Here is a 14,219-nt window from a genome sequence, read left to right on the forward strand (position 1 = left end):
GCCCTCGTGGCTGGCATCGGCGCTGGCCTGCGTCCTCATCTTCACCATCGTGGTGGACGTGCTGGGCAACCTGCTGGTCATCCTGTCGGTGTATCGGAACAAGAAGCTCCGGAACGCAGGTAGGGCCCGCGCCGCCCCCGGGGCCAGCGCCCCTCCGCCCGCAGCCAGCCTCCCCAGCACCGGGTTCTTTTTCCCGAACACTGCGGGCTCGGAGTTACTTTTCTTATTAGAGGGGACTCTTCCTCCAGCCTGCCCATCGAAAGTGCCTTTTTCTAAGACACGGAGTCGCAGCCCCTAAGAGATGGGACGCTCCGCCAGAGTCGCGTTCTCTTTCCTATGGGGACACTCCCGTCTGGTTGTCCCGTCTGAGTTTTACTAGACTGAGAAGCATCAGGTCCAGGTTGCAGAAAAAACTCCTCAAGCAGCCTCTGCAACGAAATGATCAACTGCTGGGTCTTACATGGGACTTAGTTTTCCTAACATTGTTAAAATATGGAAACACAGAAGCTGGCAAAATGCTGGAGCAGCCGCCGTGGTTTTGTTGTTCAGAGTAGTCTGTCGTTAGGAGCCTACAGTCGGAAAAAAAGGCCCCTAAACATGCTGTGTCCGGCAGGCCGCGGCTCCTCCAAGTAAACGAGTTGACACTTTAAAAACAGAAGTTGTTGTGTTAGAGGAGGCAGGTAGCCAGGCGTGAGCAGAAAGAGCACACTTACGTATCATATGCAACTGCAGATAATTTTGTGCTTGAGTTAAACTTGTTTTTTCCTCCAGCAATGCATTGAACTGGTTTGTTCTGTGGGGAACCTGTGGACAGTTTGTTCTTAGGATACTGGATGTTCAGACCTCTAAGTGATGATTAGATGCTTGGTTCTCTGAAGAAACTAGTTTTTTATTTGGAGGCACTTTTGGGAGAAGGTGTGGGGAAGGAAACATGCACTTAAATGTCTGCCAAGATCAATATTTTTGTTTTAACTAGGTAGTTAAGGAAAGCTCTAATTTTGTTTAGCTCCTTTTGGGGAGACTCACCCCTGCCTCTCCCCACCCCCCGTAATGCTTTTGCAGTTTGTAATTTGAGAATTAGTTAGGCACCTAGTAACATGAATTGAGTTTGAGTTTGTAAATAGAATAAGCTCACTTCGTAGATGACTGATATAATAACTGGAGGAATTCTGCTTTCCAGAAGAGGCTCATTCCTTCCTACCCACAAAAACGGCTTTCTCTGGACCAAACAGGTTGGGAGCACTGGGTTAACGCATCCCAGGGCATCCTTGTGGTGTGTGGTGCCATTCTTAACTCACCTTACAGAGGAGAAACTGGGGCAGAAGGTTGTTCACAGGGACTGGAAGTGTGAGCAGGGCTGAATTTCCAGAGCTGGCCTCCAGAGCTCGCCCTGCTTCCTTGCTGTCAACAGCTGTAGCACTTGCGAAGTTTGAATCCTGCAGCACCTTTCAGTTAAAAAGTGTTCACCGCCCGGGGTGGTGGCTCATGCCTGTAATCCCAGCACTTTGGGAGGCCAAGGTGGTTGGGTTGCCTGAGGTCAGGAGTTCGAGACCAGTTGGCCAACATGGTGAAACCCTGTCTCTACTAAAAATACAAAAAATCAGCTGGGTGGTGGCACACGGCTGTAATCCCAACTACATGGGAGGCTGAGGCAAGAAAATCGCTTGAACCTGGGAGGTGGAAGTTGCAGTGAGCAGAGATCGTGCCATTGCACTCTGGCCTGGGCAACAAGAGTGAAACTCCATCTCAAAAAAATAAAATAAAAAGTAAAAAGTGTTCTCGCCTGAACAATTTTACTTCTTGTGTTTTCTGAAGAAGAACTTAAGAAAAGCGCTCCTTACACACACTTTGTATTTTATTTGCTAAGACATGCTCTTAAGAGGACAATCCATAAAATACTACATTCCTGTCGCTTTAAGGGGAGCCCCTTAGTGAGCTTTAATCCACACAACTTTAGAAGTTTCATATTTTTATAATACGGATTTTCTGTTTATATGTGCAGTTCAAGCCATTTGAGAATTTCTGGAATCGATGGTGATTTGAAACAGTGATAAGGATAGCTGATTCAAATGTAAGTTTTGGTATGCTTATTAAAAGTTTTGATGATTTTCAGACCTCCCATTTCAGCTAAATGAATTTTGTTGGCTTTAAGGATGAAATGATGGGAAGAAGAGAATGGAAGAAATGAGAAGGCAAAAGCATATCTAGGCTTTGAACTGTCACTTTCCTTTGGAAAGGTGGTATAATTGCTGTGATTTCTGCCACCTTCCTCCCCTCAAGGGACTGTGTTGACATTTGATTTCCCAGAGAATAAATTGAAAATGGCTAACAACCTGCATGGCAGGGACACTGGACAGCCACAGCCGAAGTAAGCTGCAACCACTGGCATCTGTGGTGCCAACAGAATATTCGCTCTACTCCTGTCCACAATTTGATGATAGAAGTGATACTGCCATATCATATCTTCTGAGTAAATTTGATAGCATAATGGACGATTCCTGCAGTGGAACGCTAGAATTAGATCTTTGCTGTGCACCTTCTGATTTCAGAAATCAGCGAAGCTAAATACCAAACTTCATTTTCCACATCTGTCGAATTGCAGATAATACCTAACCTTTTAGCCTCGTAAGAGTGTTGCAATGACTGTAGTGAAATGGCGCATATGAGAATACTTCGAAAAGGATAAAACAAGTAATACTGTGTTGGCTTGTTTGTTTTCTGGGTACACCTAACAAAGGTGTGCTCTGTTTGTTGGAAATCATTGCGCTATAGACCTATGATTCATGCACTTTTCTTTATGTACATTATACTCAAATAAAACTTATTTTACAAAGTATCAGGCAAGAGTACAATACTATCTTGCCTATTCAAAATTCAATTATCTGGCAATCTAACTGAGGTAGAATACAGCCAATAAATGGAAATTAGCAAAAATGACAGGCTTTCACCTACAGATTTGTTCTGACTTAGAGTGCCACAAAGCTGTGATGCTGGTGTCTAGTTCCCTGTAGATTATGAGCAGGAAGTTAGGAGGAAGATTGACACAGTTAAAGAAATAGCACATCATAGCAAGCAGCATGGGTTGAAATAGACTCATTAAAAGTAGGTCTGAGAAACAGAACAAGCACAACCTTTTGTGCTTACATTGTGAGAATGCAAATAACCCTGCTCACCATTAACTGCTCCTGAAAGCGGCACAGTGCAGGAACGCATTTATTATCATCACCCGATTCACCAGCGAGAGGTGTCATCATGAGTGGTGTGTTCTTCTTAAGAAGACAGGGATATAATATATTTTAGAAAGACACCTGTCAAAAGCAGTTTATTATTATTATTTAATCTGTGTGCACAGTAGGGTAAACTTGTCAGTATATGTTAAAAAAAAAAAAAAAGTAGTTTCCCAGGATGGCTCTATGGCTGGATGGCTGATACTGTGCTAAGCCTCTCTTGCACTTGTTTCTTTTAGGTCTCTATAGAATGTTATAATTATCCATTCTGCATTACCACTCAGAGAGGATACATAGAGTACGGAACGAATGTGGACTTTGGGCCTCAGAGATCTGGTTCAAATCTTGGATGTACCACAGCTGTTTTAAGATGCTGCTTATCTTATAGGGATACTAGAAGGATAAACTTAGATTCTGCCCATCAGTCCACCTACTTACCCATCCACCCACCTATACATCCACCCACCTATACATCCACCCACCTATTCATCCATCCACCCACCCATCGTCCATCCATCCATCCATCTATCCATCCATCCATCTACCTACCCACTTACCTATCATTTTGAGGTACAAATAATAGTATTATGATGTTATTACTAGTATGCATCCAATGACTAGTTCTTTTTAGGTTGTTTTTATTTTTTAAATGTTCATTTATTTTTAAGTGTATGTTTTAAAAAAACAAGAAGTGGAAGTGAACTGGAAGAGTGAAATCAGTCAGAAATGGAAGGGTTAGAACTGAATTCCCATTTGTGATGTTATGCAAAATACACAAAATCTCCATTGTCTGACTTTTCCCTTTTGCAACAACCATTATCTCTCTGCAACAAGAAGGCCTGAGATTTAAAGACTGATTATTTCGATATCGGCTGTTCTCTAATTTTAAGTGAATCAGCTCTAGAAGCAACAGTGGCTTCCTTGGGCAAGCATGCTACTATTCAAAAACCTACGCCCTAACTTGTACTGTGCAGACTTGGAAAATGATTTCAAGCTAACCCCGCTTCACGTGATCTCCAAGCCGAGAGGTTTCTTATTGGCGCTGCTGTAGTTCCCTCCTGTAGCTTTCCACAGTATTTCAAATTACTGACTCAAAGCAATTTTTTACCCTACAGACATTTTATTGATTTTTCCCCCTTGTATTCTTAGCTGTTGTTCAGATTTCTATGACTTTCTATCCTGGTTTGTATAGTACATTGTTATGGAACTCTAAGTTTTTACAAATATGTCAAAGTAATTCCCAGAATCCCCTGTAAACCTTATGACAGTAGTTTCAGACTCTCAGGTACATGATTGAATTTGGGTCTGATCTTTGGTTCCTCCAGCAATTCATTTCATAAGAAAGTATTTCTGGCAGGAATTTTCGGTGTTAAATTCATCGCAGAAAAGATAGAGCTTACTTTTGCTGGCTTTCAGCATCATTTTTCTCTTGGCAATTTTGGAAGTTAACCAAGGATAAAATAGTCCTAGATTAAACCTCCTGCTATTAGTATTTACTGCCATTTGATGGTTCTGTTTAAAAAATATCTGCATTGAAAGCTATCGTGCCTTGGAAGTCACTTTAAATCTCCACACAGTCTTTGGAGCTCATTCTACCCATTCTTCCTTAGCACCTTTAAAAAATAATCACCAGAAAAACTGAAGTGAATGGTAAGATCTTTACAAGGTGCCTTGAGTTTTCCCTTTTTTTCTAAGTATTTGTAAGTTGCCTCGCTGATAGAAATACCCTTTCTTCTAAAAAGGAAATTGACATACTCCTTTAGAGTTTTCTAGTACCAATGAAGCAATTCATGGATTGTTGTTAAAGAAGCATTTATGCATGCACAGAGCTCTGCACGGTATCATTGGCGCCATCTCTGCCTCTTCGTGAAGGTAATCAGCCGCCTCACTTCTGCCTCTCTCAAATAATCAAGTTGACCAGAAACCTGAGGGCTGTATGTGATATCTCTGTGATTTTTAGTGCAATTAAATAATGCTGCAGATTAGAAATAAACTGCTGGATTCTCTGGATGAAGTGCTCAAACACTTGTCTTTCTACAGAGCTGTACACTTCCAGCAATCACATTGAAGGAATCAGTCTCAGAAGAAAAGACAGGAAATAAAATGCATTTGCATGGTGCTGAATATTATTCAGGTTAATGGAGGTGAATTTGAGTTGTTAAGCAAACGGTTTAAAAGCGTGCTCACTTGCTTTGATACTGAGTAGTTTTGGTGCTTATTGAATTGAATATGTATCTGGATAAATACTTACTGCATTCCTACAGTATAAGGCAGAATGTAAATGGTTGGTAAATTTTTGAGGATTTGTAAAAATTCAAGGTCCTGTGCTAAGCTTGGATCAAACGCAGTTTCTACTTTCAAAGAGATGACTTTCTATCAAGGCACTTTCGAAATGTGTGTTCTTTTTATTTTCAAACAAAGATAAGACATGGAGCACAAAGGTATGAAAATAGGAGCATATTTATATAGCAGAAAACTTTTTCAAGAGAAATGTGAAAGTTGGTTGGTAGATGGTAGCTGGGGCTTAAAGCAATCATGAGAATGTTTTAAAGTTGTTATCTTAGGAGGAGAGAACAATGTCATAAGTGGGAGATGTGAAAACCAGTTCACATGTGAGATAGCAGCAGATGGAGACAGAATTAGTGAGAGAATTTCGAAGAAACTGATCAGTGATGGAGACACAGCGTAACAATTAGAGAAGAACGCACGGGCTTCAGGTCTTTTGAAGAAACGGCTGCTGGAGAACGAGCTGCTAACTTCCATTTATACTTGTTTTCCTACATAGTTATTAAGTGGTGGATTATGAAAATGTGTAATCAGTAATTAGTATTTCCTCTTTGATGATTTTCTGAACATGTTTAGGAATATAGAACTCTTACGATCTTGGAAGGGATAATGTGCCTTCATCCTTCATGCATTAATTCCCTCCTTCTTTATTTAAATACTTGCTGGATGCCTCCTATGTCCATCTGTAGGAGCTTAGGACACGATTTTGTTTCAAGAGAAAATTCTGGTTCACTCGTTTTTATTTTAAGATGTGGTTTAAATTGCAATTTTTACTTTTAAGATTTTTTTGCCGGTTAGTTTTCATTCCATTTTTTCCTTTTATTATTTACTTACCTTTTTAGCTCCTTTAATTGTTCCCTCTGAATTTGGAATACTTTCAGCTTTTCTCATTTGTGTATATGTCTGTTTAGGTATCATACAGTCTTTTACCGTGTACTTTTTTTTAAAGATTGTTTTACGTATATAATATATATATCTTTATAGATTGAGCATTCCTTATCTATGGAAGATTAGTGCTATTATAGGTCACATTTGTTGTGGTATGTCCCTCTGAAGCACATGGCCTCTGGAACCTACTGCCTGGAGCGAAACCCTGGCTCTGCCATCCCATGCGTGTGACATTAGGGCAAGTGACCTAATTTGCTCGGTTTCCTCACTTGTTAATTTGGGACAATACTAATATTGTAAGAACTAGATGACTTGCCATATACTTAAAGTGTATTATGATTTAAATATAACATTCCCAGAAGCAGCATAAATTCCTTTTGTTATTTAGTATTCTTGGTGTGGAGTTCTGATATGTAAATATATTTTTATTTTTAAGGCAGAATGCAATATTTCATACTTACAGGTCTTTAAATACTCTAAGTACATAAATATGGCATCAAAGTTTTAACTTTTACTTTTATGACAATATTATTTTACACTTTTGTAGTGTTAACTTGTTTTCCTCTCACTGATTTAACTTTCACATATAAATAGGGTTCTATTATGATTGTGCCATTTTTAATAAAACTCCCTTTTGGATTTAGCAGTTTAGAGTTATTATTTAGTGCAGTTAACCTGTTTATTTAAGATGGGGTTTTCACCGAGTCCTTCAAGGTTCGGAAGAGGGCCTAAGGAAAAAAGGATTCCTACGCTAAAGAGAGTTCATATCGTTTTTTTGATTGCTTGTTAATGTGGCTGAAGTATTATGATTTTGTTTTTGTTAAAGTTTCATCCTAAATTCTCTAAGACGAATAAAGGTACAGTATCAGTACTTCATCTTCCGTGGAAGGGTGAAAGGCTGAACCAGTCAGGCTGTACTGTGGATGTTTTACAAGTTACAAATGTTTCACTAAACCACCCTTCTCAGAAGACAGTAACCGGGCATAGAAAATGAGCAGGATTATTTGCAGGATGTTCCACCTTTAACACTGACTGAAATCCAGATGGGAACAAGCAGGAATGTGCATGACTTCTTAAAGACACCTCTGGTGCCCTTGGTCTCTCGTGTTGTATATACAGTTTATATGCAATACAGTGTACAATGCAAAGTGTACAGTGTACAATACCCGTGTATAATATAAAGCAGTGCCAAGCTCCATCAATTTTCTCTATAGCAGCAGTCAACAATCAAGTTAGAGACCAGACGGGAACTGGAGGCAGAGTGGGCTAGAGAGAGAGAGGGATGAGCCAGGAGGACACGTGGGGTCCAGGAGGCAACGGAGCCCTGAGGTGCTCAGATGGAATAGGGTGTCCAAGCCACAGCGAGTACCATGAACCAGGTGTGGGGAGGACGGTGTGTCCCAGGATCAGGGTGTGAGGGGGACAGCATGGCTCATGAACAGGGTGTGAGGACAGCATGTCCTGTGAACACTGTGTGAGGCGGGTGGCGTCTCATGAACGGGGTGTGAGGACGGCGTGTCCTGTGAACACTGTGTGAGGCGGGCGGCATCTCATGAACGGGGTTTGGGGAGGAGAGTGCATCCTTTGAACAGGGTGTGTGGACGGCGTGTCCCACGAAAAGGGTATTATAGTTTGGAGAGTTTAAGGAGTTAATGGCTAGGAGAAGGGGTCACTAAGAATGTCACCGAATACTGCGGCGCTGTTTAAACCTGGGTATTGCAGGGTGATGAGCTGTCATGTGTGCTGTGGAGAGCCGTGTGTGGAAGGTGGAGGGGAGCAGTGAGGCTGATGGCAGGAGGGACACGGGGTGAGAGGAGGCTCATCGGCTATGGAGAGACCCCTCTTCCATTGCAGGGATCAGGGAGGATCCTCCCTAGCCAGGACTGTGTGCCAGTGAGGAACCTTCTGTGAAGCGAGACGTGTGGTTTCCATCACAGGGGAAGAGACAAAGGAAGATGGGCCACATGCCCTCAAATCCTCGCCACGGCCCTAAGCAGCTTGATTTATTCCACGTTAAGAGACTGAGGCTGTGGGAAGCTGTGACTTACCTGAGGTCACATTAGCAAGTGGCATGGCCAGGATTTGAATCTGGCTTTTGTTTCTACACTCATGGTGTACACTGCCTCTAGCAATCTGAAAAGACACGTTTCTAAGGTATAGTCTCCTTACATTTAAGAATCTAAAACATTGACTGTGTGCTTCGAGGCCTCGAAGTAAAGCCCTTCCCTTTCCCTTGTCCTGCCGGAGAATATTCCTTACACACCTGCAATAGCTCAGCTTTCTCTTGTCACACAGTTAACAGGTATGCACGTGGAATTTTCAAAAACACAAACCAAGTTTGTAAATAGTTCTTTATTACTGGTCTTTATCACTGTGATGCTTAAGTTCAGGCACACTCAGTTTCTTTTAGTCTTCATGAACAGTAATTCAGGGGGCCTCTAACCTTGCTTTCCACATGGTTAGAGTCCAGTCTGAAATGAAAGGAGTGAATACTGACCTGCTGGGAAAACCAGCATCTTGGTGGATACCAGCAGAAGAGCAGGTAATTTCTGCTTTTCTGAGGAGCAGTTCAGAGTCCAAGGGTGCATTAGTTCAATCAGCAAATGATTTCCCAACACCTATTATGTGCTGGGCTCTGCGCTCACCGTGGGAATGTGAAGGTTCATGTCCACAGTGGGGACCTGAGTCTCAGCGGGAGACAGACTGTTGGGCAAATGTGTGTGGTTTCACGTTGCCATGATATTGGAAGCAGATGCACACATAGCGAGGACGGGAGCATGGAAGAGGGGTGCGGGGAGGGGGCTACAATCTGTGTGACCCTCACCCAGTATTGGAAGAGCGGTGCGGGGAGGCAGCTACAGTCTGTGACTCTCACCCAGTATTGGAAGAGGGGTGCGGGGAGGCGGCTACAGTCTGTGACTCTTACCCAGTATTGGAAGAGCGGTGTGGGGAGGCGGCTACAGTCTGTGACTCTTACCCGGTATTGGAAGAGCGGTGCGGGGAGGGGGCTACAGTCTGTGTGACCCTCACCCAGTATTGGAAGAGTGCGGGGAGGCGGCTACAGTCTGTGACTCTCACCCAGTATTGGAAGAGGGGTGCGGGGAGGCGGCTACAGTCTGTGACTCTCACCCAGTATTGGAAGAGCGGTGTGGGAAGGCGGCTACAGTCTGTGACTCCTCTCCAGTATGGTTGGTTTGTGTCTGTAAGACACCATAGTAAGTAGCTCCTTTTTTCTATCAAGAAGCCAGCGACCTCTTTAGGAAACCACCCAATCCCATCATAGGGCTGAAGGTCTATTTTAGGTTTGCTGGAAACAGAACCTGAGACAGAGGCTTGGTACTCGTGCTTTGCTGAGGGCGCACTCTCGGGGGGGAGCTTGTAAGAAAGAGAGGAGAGCAGACCAGGGCAGGGGAAGGGGTCAGGGAGGGATGGGATCTCAGGGAAAGCCGAGACTTGGCCTCATCCGTCAGTTGGGGCCTCTGGGCATCAATCCAGCAGAGTTGCCATTACTTGAGGCAAAGGGACTGGTCATTTGTCCCCAATGTCAGTGGCTCTTTGATCACTGAAGGCAGTCTTGGGGAAGGAGGCAGTCCTTGCCAAATGAAGGCACTCAGCACTCACAGACACTCTGGGGAGAAGTGCGCCAGCAGCGTCTAGGACAACACCTGTGAAAGACAGAGGATGTGCAGGAACCGCCTGGAGCCCAGGCTTGCTGTGGTGACGGACCCTGCTAACCCACACGCAGAAGGAAACCAAGTCTCTGCAGTTTTAATCATTGCACAGATTTGGAGATTATCAAATGGGGAAAAAGATGACCAGAGCTGTAGAAACATAGAAGTTTTTCAGAAATACACATTTTCTTTGTTAATGAAAACTTCAGACACAGGGTCCAAACTTTGCACAGTGTCAGACAGGTTGATAGATTTCTGTGTAATTCGCAGAAAAGCAAAATGATGCAGAAATATTCATTCAAATGCAAATCAGCCTGAGGATTGCAGAGTGTGGGGTTTCTAAAAAAGAGCAAAAATGACTGATAAAAGGTAAAAGTCTGGCCCAGGATAGGAAATTCCTGTATTTTCACTCAGCTAAGAGCTTCACTAGTTAATGATGGCATATCTAGCATAAAAAAAGCATTACACAAAAGGCTGCTGCAGGCCGGGCATGATGGCTTATGCCTGTAATCCCAGTACTTTGGGAAGCCAAGATGGGCGGATCACAAGGTCAAGAGATCGAGACTATCCTGGCCAATATGGTGAAACCCCATCTGAACTAAAAGTACAAAAATTAGCTGGGCGTAGTGGCACATGCCTGTAGTCCCAGCTACTCGGGAGACTAAGGCAGGAGAATGGTGTGAACCCCGTGCGAGAGTAGGGGGCGGTGGAGGTTGCAGTGAGCCAAGGTCGCACCACTGCATACCAGCCTGGTGACAGAGCCAGACTCCATCTCAAGAAAAACAAATAAAAATTAAAAAATAGCTGCTGCTCCATTTCTACTTTCCAAATCTTACAAAAAATTTTTTTGTGGATGAGGCAATCCTATAATTATGCAGAAAACGGAATTCTGGGGAGCATAGTTCCAGTTCAGCTAGATTGACGCAACAGTAATTCAACACAGTCCACCCCTTGGCAACTTGGATTCTATCTATAGATCTCTTTTAACCATATTTAACTTCAAAATAAAGGAAATATCAACATTATGCTTCCATCTAACGATGCAACTATCCCTTGTAAAATTGAAAATACATTAACCCTCTTTGTAAAAGAAAGTACAGTCTTTTTATCCAACTTTATGTGATTTTTATTATTCTAGTTGAGTCACATTTCCCATTTGATATCCTATCACTTAAATTCTGAGATACAAGGTTCACTACTAACACATCTTATATAAGATGGTAGGGGAATAGCAGAGGGAAAGAGACACAAAGTTATTACTATATTCACAAATTATTCATGGTAAAGCAAGCAGGAAATACTCATAATTATTTTAGCCCTCATTTCTGCAGTTGGCCAGGTGGCCGTAGTGGGTATTTGGAACTACCATGTCCTCCCCGCTCCCTCTGCCCTCTGGCTGTTTGCATGTTGTGGTGGCTGAAGCCTTCATTCCTAACACTCTGGGACACTGGCATTCCCGCCTGTATTGGGTTAGTTTCCCGTTGGCTTCAATCCCAGGGCACAGGGGTACTGAGACACTCTACGGAGTTCTGGCATGCCAGACCTGTACTTCCTTGCTCTTATTGTGTAATAATAACCCAGTTTCCCCTTGATAATCAGGACTAAACACGTTAAGCACAGTAATCCCCTTCTTTGTCTATTGATTCACTAGAATGAGGAGCCCCCAGGTGGCACTCTCAACCTCCAGTTTTTTTATTTTCTGTTTTTTTTTTGAGACAGGATCTCACTCTGTTGTCCGAGCTGGAGTGCAGTGGAGCCATCATGGTTCCCTACAGCTTTGAACTCTTGGGCTCAAGTGATCCACTCACTTCAGCCTCCCAAAGTGCCAGGATCTGTGCCTAGTCTCAATTTCCAGTTTAATGAAACCAATGAAGTGTCTCCTGGTGGAAGCATTGCTCCCTTGGGAACTAAGACTTTAGACCAACAGAACCTAAGGTTTCAGAGAAAGGAGGCAAACATTTTGCTAGGGTATCACCAGGGTAATTTGAGAGGATGAGTGGCCATTTTCACCCTTGATTTTCTGATTCATGAATCCTGGCCATGGGACGAACAACACTCTGTGTTAATCACTGATTTACAGCAGGTGCCACATGATAGGGGTCTGTACCCTCGGCTCACCCACCTGGTGCTGAAACTGAACCTTCAAAAGCCATTCCACCAATCTGTCAGGTCAGCTGTTTGGAGATGGGAAACTGGTAGGGCAGTGAATTCCCAGGACATGGCCCCATTGCTGTACTTCATTGCTGTCAGAGGAATTCCTTAGTCAAAAGCAATGCCATGAGGAATACCATCATGGTGGATGAGGCATCCTTTAAGTCCGTGGATGTTAGGTTGCTGGAAGATTTAAGGGCCTGAAAAGGTAGGAAAGGCAAATCCATACTCAAGAGTATGTCTCTGTTCCAGCCAGAACAAACCACTGCTCCCTTTGATGATAGAAGTGGTATGTAATCCACCTACCAGCAGCATCTGGCTGATTTTCCCAGGAAACAGTGCTCCGTTGGTGTTCTCTCCACTCTCGGCAGGCTGGACATCCAGCAGTGCCGCAGTGGCTGCATCCAGATCAGTTTTCATGAGGAGTGATCTGCTGCTGAGCTCATGAATAACTTCTATCCTTGCTGCCATGACAACTTTGTGAGTCCATCGGTCAAGGACTGGTGGCCAAAGACAGATTAACTGATATACACAGGTTCCACCATCAAGACACAAATATCTTCACACTGAGTGTCCATGCTGAGAGGTCTGTGTGCCTATGTCTTCTCCAGAGCCCCGTAACTGGTTTTCTAATTATGTTTCTTCCAAATCCTTGCCCATCTAGTTCAGTGGTCCCTAACCTTTTTGGTACCAGGGATTAGTTTCATGGAACACAAGTTTTCCACAGGACAGGGTGGGGGAATGGTTTTGGGATGAAACTGTCCCACCTCAAATCATCAGGCATTAGTTAAATTCTCATAAGGAGTGTGCAACCTCGATCCCTCACATGGAGTTCACGACAGGGTTCGCGCTCCTATGAGAATGTAATACCGCCGCTGAGCTGACAGGAAGGGAGCTTCGGCGGTAGTGCTTGCTCACATGCCACTCACCTCCTGCTGTGCAGCCTGGTTCCTACCAGGTCACGGACCCAGTCTGTGGCTAATGGTCAGCTAGATCAGTGGCTAATGGTCAGTTAGATCAGGCATCTCCAACCCGATCGAGCTGACCATTAACCACTGCCTATGAATCTAGCTGACCATTAGCCATTGTCCCCATCAGGTCGGGGACCCCTGATCTAGCTGATCATTAGCCACTGCCCATTAATCAGTGCAGATCTGAACCTGTGGCCCTCTCTCCTTCCAGGACAAATGAACAACCAGTTTGAAGTTCTTTTTGAAGCATTGCTCCAAGTTCTGTTTCCTGGGAGGGTCTTCCTCCATCCTTGTTTTTCAGGGCCATACTGGATTGAGTCTGTAGTGCTGCAACCATCCAGTTTCAGGTAGTGTCCGTAGGTCATGAAAAGCCATATGGAAACCAGGTAAGAAGGTTTTTTTTTTTCTTTCTTATTAAGCTGCTCAGGGGCACATCCTCATGAGGCCATAGGAGCATGCTGAGGGAATGGAGGCAGGGTGGCAGGAATGTGGGCCATGGCCTCTGAGCCACTTGCTCGTGCATCTTCCCTGTGCCTTCAGGAGCTGCTGGAGCCAGATCTTGGATGCACGGCTTCTGTTTGATGCTGTGATGGGCAACTTTATGATTTGGTAGGTCAGACAGCACCTGGTCCTTGAGAGAGCTTTCAGATCACATGGTCACTTGGGTGTCCACGTTCAAGCATTCAGACTCTACTAAGGTCAAGTAGGAAGTAAAAAATGGTATCTGCAAAGGAGAGCACAGATTTGCTGCAAAATACTAAGGGTCTGTGTTATGAGTCATCTGAATGTGCCTGCTAAGGCCTTCTTACAGTCTCCCTATTACATGCAGTGCTCCCTCCATATCCATGGGTTCCACTTTCAGGGATTCAACTAATCATGGCTTGAAAATACAATCTTTGAGGGATGTGGAACTCAAAGATATAGGGGGCCAACTTCACATATTCACAGGTTCTGCAGGGCCAACTGTGGGACATGAGCATTGATATGGTTTGGCTGTGTCCCCAGCCAAATCTCATTTCGAATTC

At 43.8% G+C, this 14,219-nt stretch overlaps 1 protein-coding gene across 1 annotated transcript in view; it reads left to right on the forward strand.

Annotated features, from left to right (window-relative positions):
- The first annotated feature begins 6 nt into the window (after window positions 1-6).
- MTNR1A (melatonin receptor 1A) overlaps window positions 7-14,219 on the forward strand; it is a 25,730-nt gene continuing 11,517 nt past the window's right edge. Inside the window, exon 1 of the mRNA XM_011980778.1 lies at window positions 7-119. The gene's annotated coding sequence lies outside the window, so the exon portion shown is untranslated. The remainder of the gene's footprint in view (window positions 120-14,219) is intronic.

Source organism: Mandrillus leucophaeus, unplaced genomic scaffold, assembly GCF_000951045.1.
Source record: "Mandrillus leucophaeus isolate KB7577 unplaced genomic scaffold, Mleu.le_1.0 Scaffold217, whole genome shotgun sequence".
Classification (NCBI taxonomy): domain Eukaryota; kingdom Metazoa; phylum Chordata; class Mammalia; order Primates; family Cercopithecidae; genus Mandrillus; species Mandrillus leucophaeus.